The 16,882-nt window shown below is 39.5% G+C and overlaps 1 pseudogene; it reads left to right on the forward strand.

The window, feature by feature from the left end:
- Positions 1-3,856: 3,856 nt before the first annotated feature.
- LOC118721700 overlaps positions 3,857-16,882 on the forward strand; it is a 28,838-nt pseudogene continuing 15,812 nt past the window's right edge.

A 16,882-nucleotide genomic window follows, 5' to 3' on the forward strand; every position in this document is an offset into this window, starting at 1 on the left:
GTGCTCCTGTACAAACATAAATCAGAGCATTTCCCTTCTCTAAAGTAGGGTTTATCAATCTCGTGCAAAGTTCCTACAAGGACTACTATGCCCCACCACTCCTCTCCGAACTTATGGAATACTACTCTCCTGCTGTTGTTCTCACTCCAGACTCTGTCTCCTTGCAGTTCTTTGAGATAACCAGATGTCCTCCTAACTCAAGGCCTTGGCACATGCTATTCAATTGCCTCAAAGCTTCTTACACCAGATACCTATATGGCTGATTCTATCATTGTATTCAGCCCTTTATTTAAACATCACCTCATAGGCAGATCCTCCCTCTACTCACTATCTGTATTTTCCTATTTTATTTTTATCCATAACATATAACTATGAATATCAGAAGGCCTAGATTTTTAAGACTTACATTTACTCACAAAAGGAGTGAACAATATCAAAACCACTGTACACATAGTAGGGCTTATGCAAAAATGAATAAATGAATTAGGATAAATATAAGAGCAATAGGAATAACAAAGTCTGAGAAAAACCATTAAAACTTAAAGTGAGAAAAATTATTAAAATTTGAAGAAGAAAAAAAGTCTGAAAAGCCTGGACCTGAAAACAAAATAAATGTCCCATCAAAAATAGCTAAGAATTAAACTTAAAAGGCAGTACCCTCAAAAACCCCTCTTACAAAAGACCTTGTTACTAAGTTGATTTTAAAAATAAAAATATGGTCTTGGCTGGGTGGATCAGCTGGTTGAAGTGTCATCTCACACACTAACAAGGCGGTGAGTTCGATATCTGATCAGGACACATACCTAGGTAGCATTTTCAATCCAAGTTTGGGGCATGTACTGGAGGCAACTAATAGATGTTTCTCTCTCTCTCTCTCTCTCTCTCTCTCTCTCTCTCTCTCTCTCTCTCTCTCTCTCTCTCTCTCTCTCTCTCTCTCTCTCCTTCCCCCCTCCCTCTTTTTCTCCCTCCCTTCCTTTTTCTATCTCTGAAAATCAATGGAAACATATTCTTGGGTGAGTATTAAAAATATAAATAAATAATGTACCTTATAAATTTTTAAAAGCCAAAACAGAATGATATAAGAAACTTAAAATGTAGAAGAAAAGCTATAAGAAATTTAGATTTAAACATTCCATGGTGGTAAAATATTTAAAGGTAAAAAAGAAATGGGTTTACAAATTAACCAAAATTGAAGACTAAGGAATTACATAAGAAAAACAGGTTAGATAAAAAATAGTATGTAAACAATAATACAAAGTTTAAATTCTAGAAATATAGGCGAAGAGGGAAGAGGAAGGCAGCTGGAACTGTCAGGAATGAGGGTCTGAGAAAAGTCCTTGTGGATCATCTTCTGCTCAAGCAAAGAGGGTGGGAGAGTGGGGGGCTGGAGTCTCCTTCTCATGTATTTCCTTCTCTGCCATTTATGACTCATACCACTCCAAAATGAATGCTCTGAATACATCAATGACATGGAACTTCTAAGCACCTAGGTAATAAGATCTAAAGCTCAGTAGCTGGACATTCGTGACCCTCTAGAATTTGCCTAGATATACTAGGACTGCCCTTCCAATTCTATAGCCAGGCTGATCTTCCACATCTTCCCAACATGAGCCCTCCTCTCTAGGAGTCCTTAATTTCCTATGAAATTTCCACAGCCATGCCCTGCTCACATGGCTTCCCCTGCCTGGCACAGACCCCTCACTCTTCTCAAGAATTCCCCCATGAACTTCATCAGCGGCTTCCACTGTTCATGTGTCCCATGGCTGTTTACAAGACTATAGAAAGTGGGTCACCTTGATACTTAAATAATAAAAGGAATGACGCCAAGATCTGAATGCTAGAGGGAAAATGGTACAGTGATGACAAAAGGAAGAAAGACAGGAAACTTGGGGGTTGAGGGAGTTGCAGCATCAGGAAAGGAAAACAAAGACATGGCACCTGGAATATCATAAGTGCTCACAAGAAACAAGGACCTTTGTGAGTGAAGCCAGGAAGAGCAGGCAATAACGAGAGAGAGAGAGAGAGAGAGAGAGAGAGAGAGAGAGAGAGAGAGAGAGAGAGAGAGAGAGAGGGGGGGGGGGAGAGAGGGAGGGAGGGAGGGAGGGAGGGAGGGAGGGAGGGAGAGAGAGAGAGAGAGAGAGAGAGAGAGAGAGAGAGAGAGAGAGAGAGAGAGAGACTAACACTATTTTCAGGGGCAGGAAATGCTAAACAGTTTTGGAACACTTTGAACATGATTAAAGCAAACCCACAGCCGTGTTATTCACCTTCAGCACCTCGGCTGCTAAGCGAGTTACAGTAAAATCCAGAGTGGAGCAGAACAGCAACTCTGTGTGGGAGTTCAAACCACATCAGTTCCAGGTGGGGGGGATTGCCCCGGGGACAGCCGGGACTTGTCCAAGGCTGGAGCATTTGACCAGAAGTGGCAAGGCCTCAGTGACCAGGGGGCAAATGCAATGCCAATGGTTTCATACAGGAGGATAATGGACAGGCAGCAGCTTTGTGCCTCTATAGTAGGGGTGTCGAACTCAATCAGAGAAGGGGCCAAAATCTAAAATCCAGCCTAAATTGCGGGCCGAATGGTTTACTGAACAGTCATAAACTGTCATTGTGATGGAAACGTGGCGGAGTGCAGTGATGACAGCGCGGTGCGGGCCACATTGCAAGGCCTGGCGGGAAGGATTTGGCCCGCGGGCCTTGTGTTTGACACATATGCTCTATAGCTTCAAATATGACTTACGCAGAGACTTGATAGGTGGAAAGAATGCAGATGAGTGACTAGGGAAGGAGATTGCATTTTAGGAAGCAAACACCCTGAGCAATAGCCCCGCAGAGGGTGGCCAGGCCTTCCTCTTTGAAGCAATCACAGAGCCCCCACAATTGATCACCCTGCTGCTGGTGGCCTGGCCCTCCCTCTGCAGGTGATGGTGGGGCTCCTCGGCCAATTGCATCGCACCTGCCTTGGCTGGCCTGGTGCTAGTGTGTCATAGTGTAGTCATCTGGACTGTTGTTCTGCTGTTCTGCCAATAGGTCGATTTGCATATTATACTTTTATGATATATACTAGTGATCCATTATGCACAGGACCCCTACTTCTCTCTCCTCCCCCCGCAACCCCGTGTCATGGGACTACCCTGAGTCCCGGAGTCCTGCCGGCATGGCTGGTGCAATGGCCCTGAGTCCTGGAGTGCTGCCCTGATGCCCACCCTCACGGTCATATGCAGTGGCCGCTGGGCCCCGCTCCACAGCATGCAAGAGGGCCAACACCCCCCCCCCCACCCCCGGCAGAAGCTGCAGGAAGCATCTGCCACCCCCGCCCCCACGGCCCCTCCCCTATTACAGTGTAAGGGTCAATTTGCATATTACCTGTTTATTATATAGGATATATATACATATATACATATGTATTCAATTGAATATTAGCCATCCTTTAAAAAGAAGGAAATCCTGCCATATCTGACAACATGGATGAGCCTGGAGGACATTATGCTTAGTGAAATATGCCAGTCACAAACGAACAAATACTGCATGAATCCACTTATGTGAAGTATCTAAAATAGTCAAACTCATAGAAACAGAGAGTAAGATGGTGGTTGCCAGATGCTGGGGAGAAGTAGAGAGTTGCTGTGTGATTTCAGTTATGCCAGAAGAATGAGTTCCAGCTCCACGCTGCTACTCAGCTCTTAAAAGGATAAGAGCATGGTTCTAGAGGTGCCTCGAATCTTCAAACTCAAGCGAGTTATTATCTACAGACTTTGAAAAGCATTCGAGGGACACGCCTACACCCTCCCTCGAAACTTCCAGCATGCCATGCTTATCTCCTCCACTCCCCCGCCTGGGTATCGATGTCTTATGTACCATGGCCCTCGTATTGGCTGATTCCCGCATCACAGAACTTCTCACAGAGCTCCATCAGCTGATCAAACAAACACAGGAAGAGCGTTCACGGAGTGAGCACAACTTAGTGAACATCCAGAAGTCCCATGAGAGGATGCAGACAGAGAACAAGATCTCTCCCTATTACTGGACAAAGCTGCATGGCCTCTATACAACTGCCAAAGCTGATGCAGAGGCCGAGTGCAACATCCTCTGGAAAGCCCTAGATAAGACTGCGGAAATCAACTCTCTGTTGGAAGCAAGGCAGATCTCTGCCAAGATAGTGGACCTGTACAATGACTCAATGGTTTGGCTCAATGGATAGAGCATCGGCCTGCAGACTGAAAGGTCCCAGGTTCGATTCCAGTCAAGGGCATGTACTTTGGTTGCAAGCACATCCCCACTGGGAGTGTGCAAGAGGCAGCTGATCTATGATTCTCTCTCATCGATGTTTCTAACTCTCTGTCCTTCTCTCTTCCTCTCTGTAAAAAAAATATATATATATTTAAAAAAAAACTCTGTAGGTAATAAAAAATATGTACTGTATTAACACTAATTTTCTTTGACAGTATCTCTTCACTTAAAAATATACCACCAATCAGTATTTCAAATTCCTAAACAGATATGAAACTATTATCTGACATATTCAAAATAACCTTTTTTGGGGAAAATACCAAATTTAACTTCACTAGATCAAGGTACAAACTCTGTTAATGGCTGTGGGACTTTGGAAGTCATTAATCTTCTTGCCTCTTCATGTATAAAAAGGAATTACACTAGTTTTCCTACCAAATTTTAATAACTAGGATTCAAGATTTTAAAAATGCTTTTGGAATACTATTTGCATGTGCTGTGGGACTGTTCCCTGGTTCCATCAGGGAAGTCTTGTCAGCTGTTGTAGGTTAGAGCCACCCTTACAGGGGGAAGTCCCCTGCTCTCCCCTTTGTGACAGGTATGCTCCATTCTTAGCTCAGTTGCTAGCAGATTATTTCAGCACAGCAGATGAATGGCAAGAACAGGGATAATACGTTTATACCAGTCCCAGAAAAAGAAGTAATATTGTTTACTTTGGGTCTATATATCCTGGGGAATTTAAGATGCCAGAGCAGCTCATTCACAAACAGCAAACATCATTTTTAGTAGCTGTTAAAACAAATACCATAGACTGGGTGGCTTACACTACAGAGTTTTATTTCTCCCATTTCTGGATGTTGGAAGTCCAAGATCAAGGTACTGACAGATTCTGTTCTTGAAAAGCCCTCTTCTTGGCTTGCAGACAGCTACCTTCTTGCTGTGTGCTCACAGGGCCTTTTCTTGTGTGCTCATGGAGAGAGAATCTCATTTCCTCTTCTTATAAGGGCACTAATTGCATCACGAGGGTCCCACCCTCATGACCTAACCTAAACCTAACCATCTCCCAAAGACCCACCTCCATTGGGGTTTAGAACTTCAACATATGAATTTTGGAGGAAACACAAAAACGTTAAACCCATAATAGTGTTTTGTTCAATGGCACTAAAAGCCAGCATTCACAAGAGTACAAGGCATACTCATTGTCTCAGGGAATGTGTGCTATACAAAATTCTCTGTTCCTGCCTTTTCCTCTTCTCTGAAGGAATATAACATTAGAAGATCAATATAATTATCACAGAAAAACAGCATCAAACTTTCATTTTCCAAGCTGGTCACCACAACAAATACACATTCTTTGCTGGGGCTTTGGGGAGCTCTCTTCATTTCCTGTTACTGGCTCTCAGTGGGTTTGGGTATGACACACCTTCTCTCTCACTCACAGCCATAAAGGTGAAGGGCACAGAGAGAAAGACTCAGAAAGCCATGACTCATTTTTGTATCTTTTGGTTTTTGATCAAATGCCAACAGATGGCAAAAGATAAATAAATGAGTCTTCAATAATAAGGTATATGGAAACCAGTAACATTATGGGTGATTATTCAAGTTTCATTATTAATTTTCTTCTTAATATTATAAATAAATATAGTACAATAGGAAAAGAATATAATACAGTACAATTCAGTACTTTTTGGGAGTAGAGAGAAGTTGCACTTTGCAGCTACATGTGACTTACACACATGCAAATAGGTGGTGAGATAGTAACTGTTCATCATAAACCTTAGGGTTTTAGATCACCATGGAAAATGTACATTATTTATGTAACAAACTAGGAAATTAGTTTCTCTTTCAAAATGCATTTATTTTCTTTCCTTAAAAGCAACGCAAATGGGATAGTGCTTCCTAAAAGGACCTAGATCAAAGTCTGACACAAGGTGACTAGGATATAGAATTGGAAGAAGCCTGAGAGATTTCAGCTCCCTCATTTTCTAAAACAAACAAACTATAAGTCAAAGATAAATGACTTTCTCGGGTCAACAGAGCCCATGAATAGTCATGCCCAAATGAGTCGGGGTTTCTGGAGCCTTGTCACGAAGCCCTTTCCAGCACCCATGGTCCCTCTGAAAGCTATGGTCCCAGTATTAACATTTATTGAACTGGATTATGACATTTTGTGAAAAGACCGAGGCTGAAAGAGTGGTATCCTTTATATGACAGTATCTAGATTATAGCAGGCACTTAAAAATATCTGTGCGATTAATATACCAAAAAGTACATCATAGTGGGGGGGGGGGATTTCTGACCTAACAATACAGCCAAAATACAAAACGCATAAGGATAATAAGTACAATTTCTCTGAGAGTTCTTTGATATAATTCTTACTTCCTCAACAATACTTTAAACTTCGGATGATCTGGGGCTCTGTAATTTATTTATTTATTTTACCTTCCTGACACTATAGTGCAAGAAACGTTGTTACAAAGGCCTTTTTTGTTGTTGTTCCTGAAATCAGAATATATCATATTTAAATGACTTTTGTACTGTTTCTTAAGGTAGTGAACTGTCTGGCAGATGGGGTTTGGTTGTTTTTAAAACAGTTTATTGAAATATAACCTATGTACCACATATTCACTCATCTTTAATAATAAAAGCATAATATGCAAATCGACTGAATGGCTGAAAAGCGGAATGACCATCCAGACGACCTTCCAGACAAAGCTGGAGCTGGTAGTGAGGGCCGAGGCAGCTGGGGCTGCAAAGGCCTATCTTGGAGGAATTTTGTGCATCGGGCCTCTAGTTTGAAGTATAAAATTCAGTGGCTCACTTTATTGAGCAACCATTACTTCAATAAATTTCAGGTCATGTTCATTGCCCACAAAGAAGCTATACATGTCTTAGCCATCACCTCTATCTCTACCCCAACTCCCAGGTCCTGGCAACCACTAATCAGCTTTCTGTCTCTATACATTTGCCTATTCTGAATTCCTCATATAAATGGAATAATACAATATGCAGTCCTTCAGAACTGATTTCTTTCACTTACTATAAAGTCTTCAAGGTTTGTTCATATTGTAATATGAATCAGTACTTATTCCTTTTAATGGCCAAATAATATTGTATTATATGGTTATACCACATTTGGGTTATCCACTCATAAGTTGATGGACATTTGATTTATTTCCTTTTTTTAATATTATGATCTATGATTCTCTATATTTTTTTTACTATTGGCCAATCATGCTAATATGAATATTCATAAACACATTTTTGTCCAAGGACATATGTTTTCAATTCTCTTGGGTACATATGTAGAAGTGGAATTGCTGGATCATTGGCAGATGGGGTTTTTTAAAAATATTTTTTTTTATTGATTTTTTACAGAGAGAAAGAGAGAGGGACAAAGAGTCAGAAACATTGATGAGAAAGAAATATCGATCAGCTGCTGCCTGCACTTCCGCTAGTGGGGATGTGCCCGCAACCAAGGTACATGCCCTTGACTGGAATCGAACCGGAGAACTTTCAGTCTGCAGGCCGACATTCTATCCACTGAGCCAAACCGGTTTCGGCAGCAGATGGGATTTTAATACCAAAATATTTTACTCAGCAGGGCATTTGTTATGATTTATTTGGGAGATGGGGCATACTAATAAAAGATCTGTCTCAAATAAATTGTTGCCAAGCCTAGAGAAAAATTTAACAATCTTCGTGGAGCTGGCTTTAAGTCCAGGACCAATCCTTGTCATTTTCCTATTGTAAATCACCCCACATTTTCATAGTATACCTCTCCCTCTACTCAATAGATCCACAGAATAATTCTGAAAATGAACAGTTAATATTGGTAATGCCATAAAGGGCAGATTGCTTTATATACAATGTATACAACAGTAGAGATACAATTTAGATGCTATAGCCACACTGTAACCTCTACAGCAATCCTCTTCAGATTCAATGTGAACTCTAATTTGGGTTGTCTTTATAAAATGTAGAATGTGACATTTCTATTTTTAAATTAGATTATCTCCTTGTTTTCAAAATCTTCTAGTTATATGTTTGACTTAACTGATACTTAGTTCTTGATCAGCAGGACAACCTGTATCTGAGGTACAGCATTATTTATTTGACAAACTGTGGTCTTCTTCATATGCTTTATGACATAATTTCTAGGAACTCACTGTGGTGAAAACTGGGGACTTTCTGCACCAGTGTGTTGGATTGTACCCATCCTGATCTCACCATCAGCAATGCTGAAGAGACTCTCCAGTGTTATTATCATGGTAGCACTGGTCAGAATGTGGTATGGTGACTCTGGGCATGGTGGGCAGCCTCTCAGCAGTCTACTTCACCAAAAAGTACCTGCTAGTGATAGTCCTGTGCTCTTCATATCTTTCTCTTCAGAGAAAAATTGAAGGTCATTGCCAAATGTCATTTACCAGGAGGATTAAATCCTGGTTGTCGATCTTCAAAATTTCATCACACAATTGAAAAATCAATTTTTTCAATTGTGTGATGAAAAATTTACTTTCCTTTATATTCAAGCTCTGAATGGCAGACTGAGACCCACCTGGTTCCTTAATTCTTAGTTCAACTATGTTATAGCTTCTGCCTCCTGCATATATTTCACTCATTATACCCAAGTGCCTTCTCAATTATAAACATGCAAAATATGATCAGTTGGCCTGTTTTACCTGTCATGGTAAAGGTTATTCAATTCAGAGATCTTGTGAGTCAGGGAAAGATGGTGACTTTGGAAAACCTACATTCAAGTTCTGACTGGCTCTTCTTTTTCGAAGATGAGCACTTTAGAAAACTCACAATTTACCAGACCCTCAGTTTATCTTTTGTAAGTTGGGAGGTAATTATAGTGTGAGAGAAATGGTAAATGTGTGCACCTGCAACAAGTCCTACATTATTTTCCTCTTCCCAATCAACAGAAGATTGCATTTCTCAACCTTACAAGCAGTGATCTTGGGGCCATTAAACTAGGCTATGGACAGGGATATTCCACCTTTAAAAGCATCCCTTGGGGACCTCTAGCTTTTTCTTTCTTTTTTTTTTTTTTTAATATATTTTATTGATTTTGTACAGAGAGGAAGGGAGAGAGATAGAGAGTTAGAAACATCGATGAGAGAGAGTCATCGATCAGCTGCCTCTTGCACACCCCCTACTGGGGATATGCCAGCAACCAAGGTACATGCCCTTGACCGGAATCGAACCCGGGTCCCTTCCGTCCCCAAGCCGACGCTCTATCCATTGAGCTAAACCGGTCCCGGCAAAATTTAAAAAAAAAAAAAAAAATTTTTTTAATCTATTTTTTTTGGTTGCCTTCCAAACAAAAAATTGGGAGAGAGAGAAATTCTTGAGAGAGAGATTAGCTTTTTCTTTTTCTATTATGGCAAACTCAATGCCATGTATTGTAATGTGTTCTGTGTTTCCTTAGATCCTATATTTGTCTATGTGGCATCCATTAATTAAACTAATCCAGGGCCAAACTAATCCAGAACCAAACTAAAGGCCAAAGTTGTTTATATCTCCCCTGTGATCCAACTTTCCTGAATGCACAAAAATCACATTATAAACCCTCCAACCAATCTCAAAACCATACCACCAACCACTTCTTTTTCTAATTTTCTCTTACCAAGCCAATATTTCCCCTGCCCTAAATGACCCAGAGCCAGGTACAACCCTGCAGTCCAGAGCCCACCAACACTATTCAAAGTAGCCAGTACTAAGCTGTTTCCCCCAACCTGCCTTACTTTCCATAAGGGCAACACAATAGAGGCTCTGGACTGGCCTATGCTTTCCCTTGCTCCTACTTCTGCCTCCCAACCAACTCTGATACCCATGTGGCTCTGCATGGTCTGATGTGCCTCTCTTTTAAAGGAGAACTGCAACTAACAATAAACTTTTAATGGCATTGATCTCTCAATATCATCACTCAGTCACCTTTGTATATTAAGACCCAGGCACAAGTCAAGATGATGGCCTCATAAAATGAAAAATCCTACCTGACCAGCCCTGGACTTTGTGTGACCAGTTGATAAATGTTTGTTTTGCTAAGCTACTGAGATTTGAGAGGTAATTTGTTATTACAGATTCATTGATCCTGTCCTTACCAATACAAAACCCTCACTTTCCAGGTTTATTTTAATGACTAAGAAAAAAATAAATGTACATAAATTACATAAGAGTACATGGTACAAAGTCATATGCTTGGAACTCAAAAATAGTAGTTATGATGATGATTCAACAATGTCTAAAAATAATATCTGTAAAATAAAGCAAGTAGGCCTGTCTATTATTCCATCAAGTGAAAATATTCAAACAGGTTTTTACCAGATATGATGCATGCGTTTGAAAGATTGACTTGAAACAGAGATTGTGTTGTATTAAAAAAACTACACTTTGGCAATTTGTTCAAAGAGATAGGAAGACACCCCTCAGAAACTAGAAACAAGAACAAAAAGATTTGCTCATTAGGAGTAGCTAGACCTCACAAACAAAACAATTAATTCAGACGAAAGCCCAAATCAAATAAAGGGGCAGATGGTATAAGTTAGGGGTGTCGAACTCAATCAGAGAAGGGGCCAAAATCTAAAATCCAGCCTAAATCGCGGGCCGAATGGTTTACTGAACAGTCATAAACTGTCATTGTGATGGAAACGCAGCGGAGTGCAGTGATGACAGCGCGGTGCGGGCCACATTGCAAGGCCTGGTGGGACGGATTTGGCCCGCGGGCCTTGTGTTTGACACATGTGGTATAAGTGATAGGCATTACTTTGCTATGCAAATAATGCTGACAATCTATGTAACCAGGAGGATTTATTTATTAAGAGGTAGTTAATGACGTGCAGCAAGCCACTTCATCTGTATAACTCTTCATAGTTTACAAGAACTCTCACAAATATTCTAATAAAAGCTACTTCATATTCTACTTCCAGAACATAGAATTCTATTTTTCTCTAACAGTAAAACCAGAAAAAAATGTAGAGGCAATAGATGGTATCGGACTCATACACATAATCTACAAATTTGCTACTCAGTGCACCTGTGGACCAGCAGGATGGGCATTACCTGGAGCATGTCAGAAATGCAGAATCTCGGGCCCCACCCCAGGCCTACTGAGTCAGATCCCAATTTCAACAAGATGCCCAGGTACTTTCTATGCACATTCACATTTGAAAAGAATTGCTTTACAGGATTATTTATAATTGCGTACCCCAGATTCAGGAATCTCCAAACTGAATTGGGAAAATAAGATAGAGACTCAAGAAAACAAGACTAGAATATGATTACAACCAATAAACCTGCAAATTCAACCTTTTTGGTATATTCTCTCTGAAATTTGGACCTATTCTAACTGAAAGTTGGATATACTGCTTGGAGTCTAGAAAAGAGAAACCCCAAACGCTGTGTTTTCCCTACGTCTTTTGCACTATGTGACAAAGATGGTGTTATGACTTACCAATCTACAGATTAGTTCTGAGAGATAATTGGGACATCTGATCACCAAAGTTAGTTCCCCACATAATACCCTCATAATTTAATTTTATGTTTCCTATGCATTCTTCTGATTATAATTTGACTTACCATCTACACAGAAAAAAACTGACCAAAGGTTGAGACCAAAATATTTTAGATCACTAGCAATTTGTACCTTCCATTATAAATTAGTATGTTGGCTGCTTATTCTCAAGATCAGTTGACTGTGTAAATAGTTAGGACAAACAAGTCTATCTGAGTCCGCTCTGAGAACATTGATAAAATTAGGTTTTCTGGACATTGATGACCATTTGTTAGAAACATGACTGTCTGAGGTTACGGTGGAATGGTGATATATAATATCTGGATGATGATAACGTTTATTAAGCACTTAGTATATTTCAAAAGAACATTATTGCCTTTATTAAGTAAGTTAATTCTCATGGATCATGTAGTATTATCCCCACTTCACATTTCAGAAAACAGGGGCATAAAGTCATTAAATAACTTGACTAAGTTATGAAGTAACAGATGCAGAATTTCAACTCAGCAATCTGGCCCTGGAGCCTGCTCCCTTGACCACTGTCCTATAGCACCTCCATCCTGTCTCTCCACCGTTGTTACATATTGACCTTCCCTCTCTACTTCTCCCACCCATCCTTTTTGGGTTATGGTAAATAAATAAATAAATAAATAAATAAATAAATAAATAAATAAATAAATTAACAGTCCTCAAGTACCAGGCATTAAAAGCTCTTAATATAAGATGAAAGCCTCCTGCATCAGGTGACTTCCCCTACATAGCTAAGGATGCTCCCCTGGGACTTGCAGCTTAAACTAAGATATGCTAGATACCAAGAACACATTCTCTGCTTTGTACCTCCTTGGATTGGCTTTCTTTGATCTTGAGAATGGAATGGCACAAAAGCCAAGGATGGATGGGGCAAGGGAAGGGGAAGGACTAAGATGAATCTAATTAGCCCAACAAGTTATACCACTGGGGTTTGGACCAACAGCTCTATAGAAATGCAGAATGTGCTTCCCCTCACCTGGACCTCTGTAGGTATGTTTCTTTTAAGACTATCCCAAGGAATTGGCTGTAGCCACACAGAACCCAAGTATTTGCAACCATGAATCTCTGGCCAAATACCAGCATTATCCACATGACAAACACAACAAAAATAACATGTCATTTTACCAATAAGAAAACTGATAAACTATAGAATGAAGATGTTTACCTCTGTTCCTATGATAAGGGCAGAATAGGTCAGGAACAAGTTCTCTCGGGTCTCTTATAGCTAGGGTTGTCCAGTGAATTGTCCATGTGACATTAGATCAGTGTTTCACAATCTTTTCCCAGCACACCTGTGAGAAACAACATATTTTGTAAGTTACTCCAATGAGATTTATAAATAAGCTACATACTCCCACTCTCCCCAATGCTAATGTGAAATCAAGCTGCTCCATATTTTCAAGATGCATTTGGCAGGATGCTAACTACATGTCATTGCCTGACAGAGAAGAAACCAGTTTAGTAAGACTGGGCAACAGTATGAGACTTCAGTATAAACTAAAATTGAACCTGAACACTTAACCAGTTCAACTATGTCTAAATGACTAATAATTGGGCTTCTCCTGTTCCCCTCCTAGTTATTGGCAATATCAAAGAACTTATAACTACAGTGACTTACCACATTTTGTATTTGTTAGAAAAGTAAAATAATTTAATTGATTATGTATTTAGAATTTATTTAACCAATCTCCCAATGAATACAAATACCAGCTTGCCATTCATCCATCCATTCATCCATCCATCCACCCATCTGTCTACCCGTGTGTGTGTGTGGTGTCTGTGTGTGTGTGTGTGTGTGTGTACATGAATATCTGTGGTCGGCAAACTTCGGCTGGCAAGCAAGCCACATGCAGCTCTTTCACAAAATACCACAGCCTGGGCAAGCCTATTTTGAAGTGGTATTAGAAGAAGTTTAAAAAATTTGGCTCTCAAAAGGAATTTCAATAGTTGTACTGTTGAGATTTGGCTCTGTTGACTAATGAGTTTGCTGACCACTGGTATACATATATATAAAATATTTATCATTATATAGAAAATACTTAGGTTAACTTCCCAATGATCAGGAGGCAATGGGTGGCACATGATAACCCCAGAAAAGGAAAATACTAGCATTTTAGTGTTAACTAATTTCTCTATAAATATTGACCATGGCAGTTGGTGGTATCATGCACCACTTATAAGGAACTGTACAAGCCTCTAAGTCTGTATTTCCTTCCTATTTTTTAGAAACTAGATCTAGAATTTGCACAACATGTAAAATCATCTATTTGAAACTTAATTTAGAGCATGAAAAGGCTTGCAAAAATTGAGTGCATTTCTGACTGTGATAGTGTTTTAAGCATTTCTGAACCACTGATTACTTTTTCAGTTTTTGAAGAAATTTAAGAAGCATAAAAAGTATTAATTTATGTGCAGTCAAATAGGTGTATAAGATAGTCTGGTGTAAAAGATACGTCCACAAAACAGTGAAGGTGGCCAGATGTCTACCACATCCAAATGAGACTCCACAACAATGAGGCTGGCAGAAAATTTTGAAGGAGAAGTACAATTATAAATGAGCAGAACTAAATGCCACAAGTTAATCAATAGAAGATAATGTGCGAGACCGTCATGTAAGAAATAAGTTACAATTAGAGAACTGTAATGCCAGATATTCAGAAAAAAAAGTTAAGAACAACATATGCAATAATGTCAACAACTATTAAATCAGCTAGAAATACTTTGTTATACTTTGTATAACTAGTAAGCAAAGCTGAGTTGAACATTAACATTTATAGATTGGTGCCAAACAATTATTTTTTACATTTGAAAAACTCACTGACTCAAACCACTGAGTCAGACAAATCACAGAAGGTATGTGATTTTACTTTCCACTAAGTGCCTGTTTCCCACACTTTGGTTAACTCTAGGTATTGTTTTTCAATTACAGTAGAATGTTTCCAACTTGCTAAGAAACAAAATTATATCATATTATTTTATATCTTATTTCCAGTGCAGGTGAATACTTTCCTTGTATGTTTCTTGGACTTATTATTTGTTTTAGAAATTTCCTGCTTATGTCTCCTGCTCATTTTTCTATAGAAATATTCATTCTGCTCTTATTGACCTCCAAAAGTTTTCATATAATCTGGCTACTTGTAGGTCATGTACATTAAAAATTATGTTTTTATGATTGGAAACTTGTTTTTTCATGATTGGAAACTTGTTTTTTGATTGGTTCAAACAACTCTGGTCTAGTTGGAAACATGAACTGAGGTATAGTATAGTCTAGTTAGGCTCAGAGCAACAAATCTGTATGTAGTTGACTCTACACATTCATTGGTCTTTAATGGCTCTTGTTTACTTTGAAGAGAAAGTCTCCCAAAAATCATATTTGGGCCCTTTGCCTTTTTCTGCCCCTATCTCTTTCTTCAGAATTTCATGTACCCCAGTAGTTTCACAACACTAAGCTAATAATTCTGATTCAGTCTACCTATCAGCCAGCAGCATGGTTTCATTTGCCTGATGTACCCTTTCCTTAAGATTTTGTTTGCTTGCCCACCCCCTCAAATGCACACAGCACCTCTTCAGTATGCCCAGCAAATATGAAGCATCATGAAGTTTCATCATCTCAAATTCAAAGATTGCAAACCAAAGTCACCTACTGCCCACAAACCATCCTTACATTCCAATTTCCCTTTTTGTTATCTCCCCAACTTCTGCTGTTTCACTGAAAACATCTAGTCTTCCTTCTTTGTTATCACCACATGCCATCAATCTGTTACTTTTTTCTCTAATGGCTCAAAAATTCATTCTTTCCTTTCCCTCCTCCCCGCTTATAGCTGCCATCTGGCCAAATCCTCCTCATCTGGCTGGCAGCTTGCAGCTGCTGGGGACCCTGCACATGCACAAATTTCATGCACTGGGCCTCTAGTAGAATATATGAAATTAAAAATCACGTAAGTCAAAACTAAATGTAAAAATTTGGCATTAGCATTTCACGACAGATAAAACGACATTGGTAAGACTCCCGAAGCCAAGTATGTTCAGAGAGAAATAAAGACTTGGATAGAATCCTAAGGTGTACCTGTTGTTAGTGGATACTCAGAAAGGGAAACATCCATAGAGATAAAAAAGGAATGATCAAAGAAGAAGGAGGTCTGCCAGAACAGATAGGAGTCAAGGAAGTAAAGGCCAGAGGTTTTTAAGATGGGGTGTTAAAGACAGAGAAGGCATCCTTGGCCTAGGCAATAGGAAGTTTGCCAGTGACCTTTGGAAGATTGCATAGGCTCTAAGCTGTGATGAGCTGAAGGGTGGATGAATTATAGACATGAGGTGCAAAGTCACGGAAAGAATGGAGTCAGGGCACAATTAGAAGGCGTGCGGGGCTAAGAAACAGCTAACTAAGGCGAAAGAGAGTGATGAAAGAGATAGCCAATAAACTAGTGGCTGTTATCCAATTCATTGTTTCAAAGAGAACAAGAAAAAATAGTTTACAATATGGAGTTCAGTACCCAATACTTATTTCAATCGCAAACTAGAAGAGAAATAGTTGCCTGCTTTGGCAGAATCCTCAAATTTTTGTGTGCAGGAAAATTATTAAGTTTCTGCTCTTGCCAGAAACATATCAGACTGGTCAGGCATCTTCTGGAATAACTCAATTTTGGGTATAGATATTGTGCTTTCAGGAAAGTGCAGCACCCACCATTACTGGAAGGAGTCACTACACCCCCAAGTGGCCAGCCATGGGAACAGCATTTCTCTTAGCTTCCTCCCACTGGTGGATTGTGGGTTGAATCACAAAAGAATTCTACAGCAAAAAGAGAACTTAGCACCCCTCTCCATGGGGAAGAGATAAAGATAGCAGAGGTGACTTGCCAAATTTTTCAAATTGTCTTTTTACTTTAACTTGCATGTGGATATCCTGTGCATAGAGGAGGGATTACATTTATAAAAGACAGACAACAAAATGTTATCACCTATAAAATTTGTACATTTTCATTTAAACTCAAGGTTAGTGTTCCTATTAGATTCTGTTTTAAGTGCAAAATGTTGATGAAATGCAACAATACATACAGATTGTTGTTCCTAAACTAATTTTTAGCAACACCCATATTGCCATAATGT

The sequence above is a fragment of the Pipistrellus kuhlii genome, unplaced genomic scaffold (genome assembly GCF_014108245.1).
Source record: "Pipistrellus kuhlii isolate mPipKuh1 unplaced genomic scaffold, mPipKuh1.p scaffold_m20_p_18, whole genome shotgun sequence".
NCBI lineage: Eukaryota > Metazoa > Chordata > Mammalia > Chiroptera > Vespertilionidae > Pipistrellus > Pipistrellus kuhlii.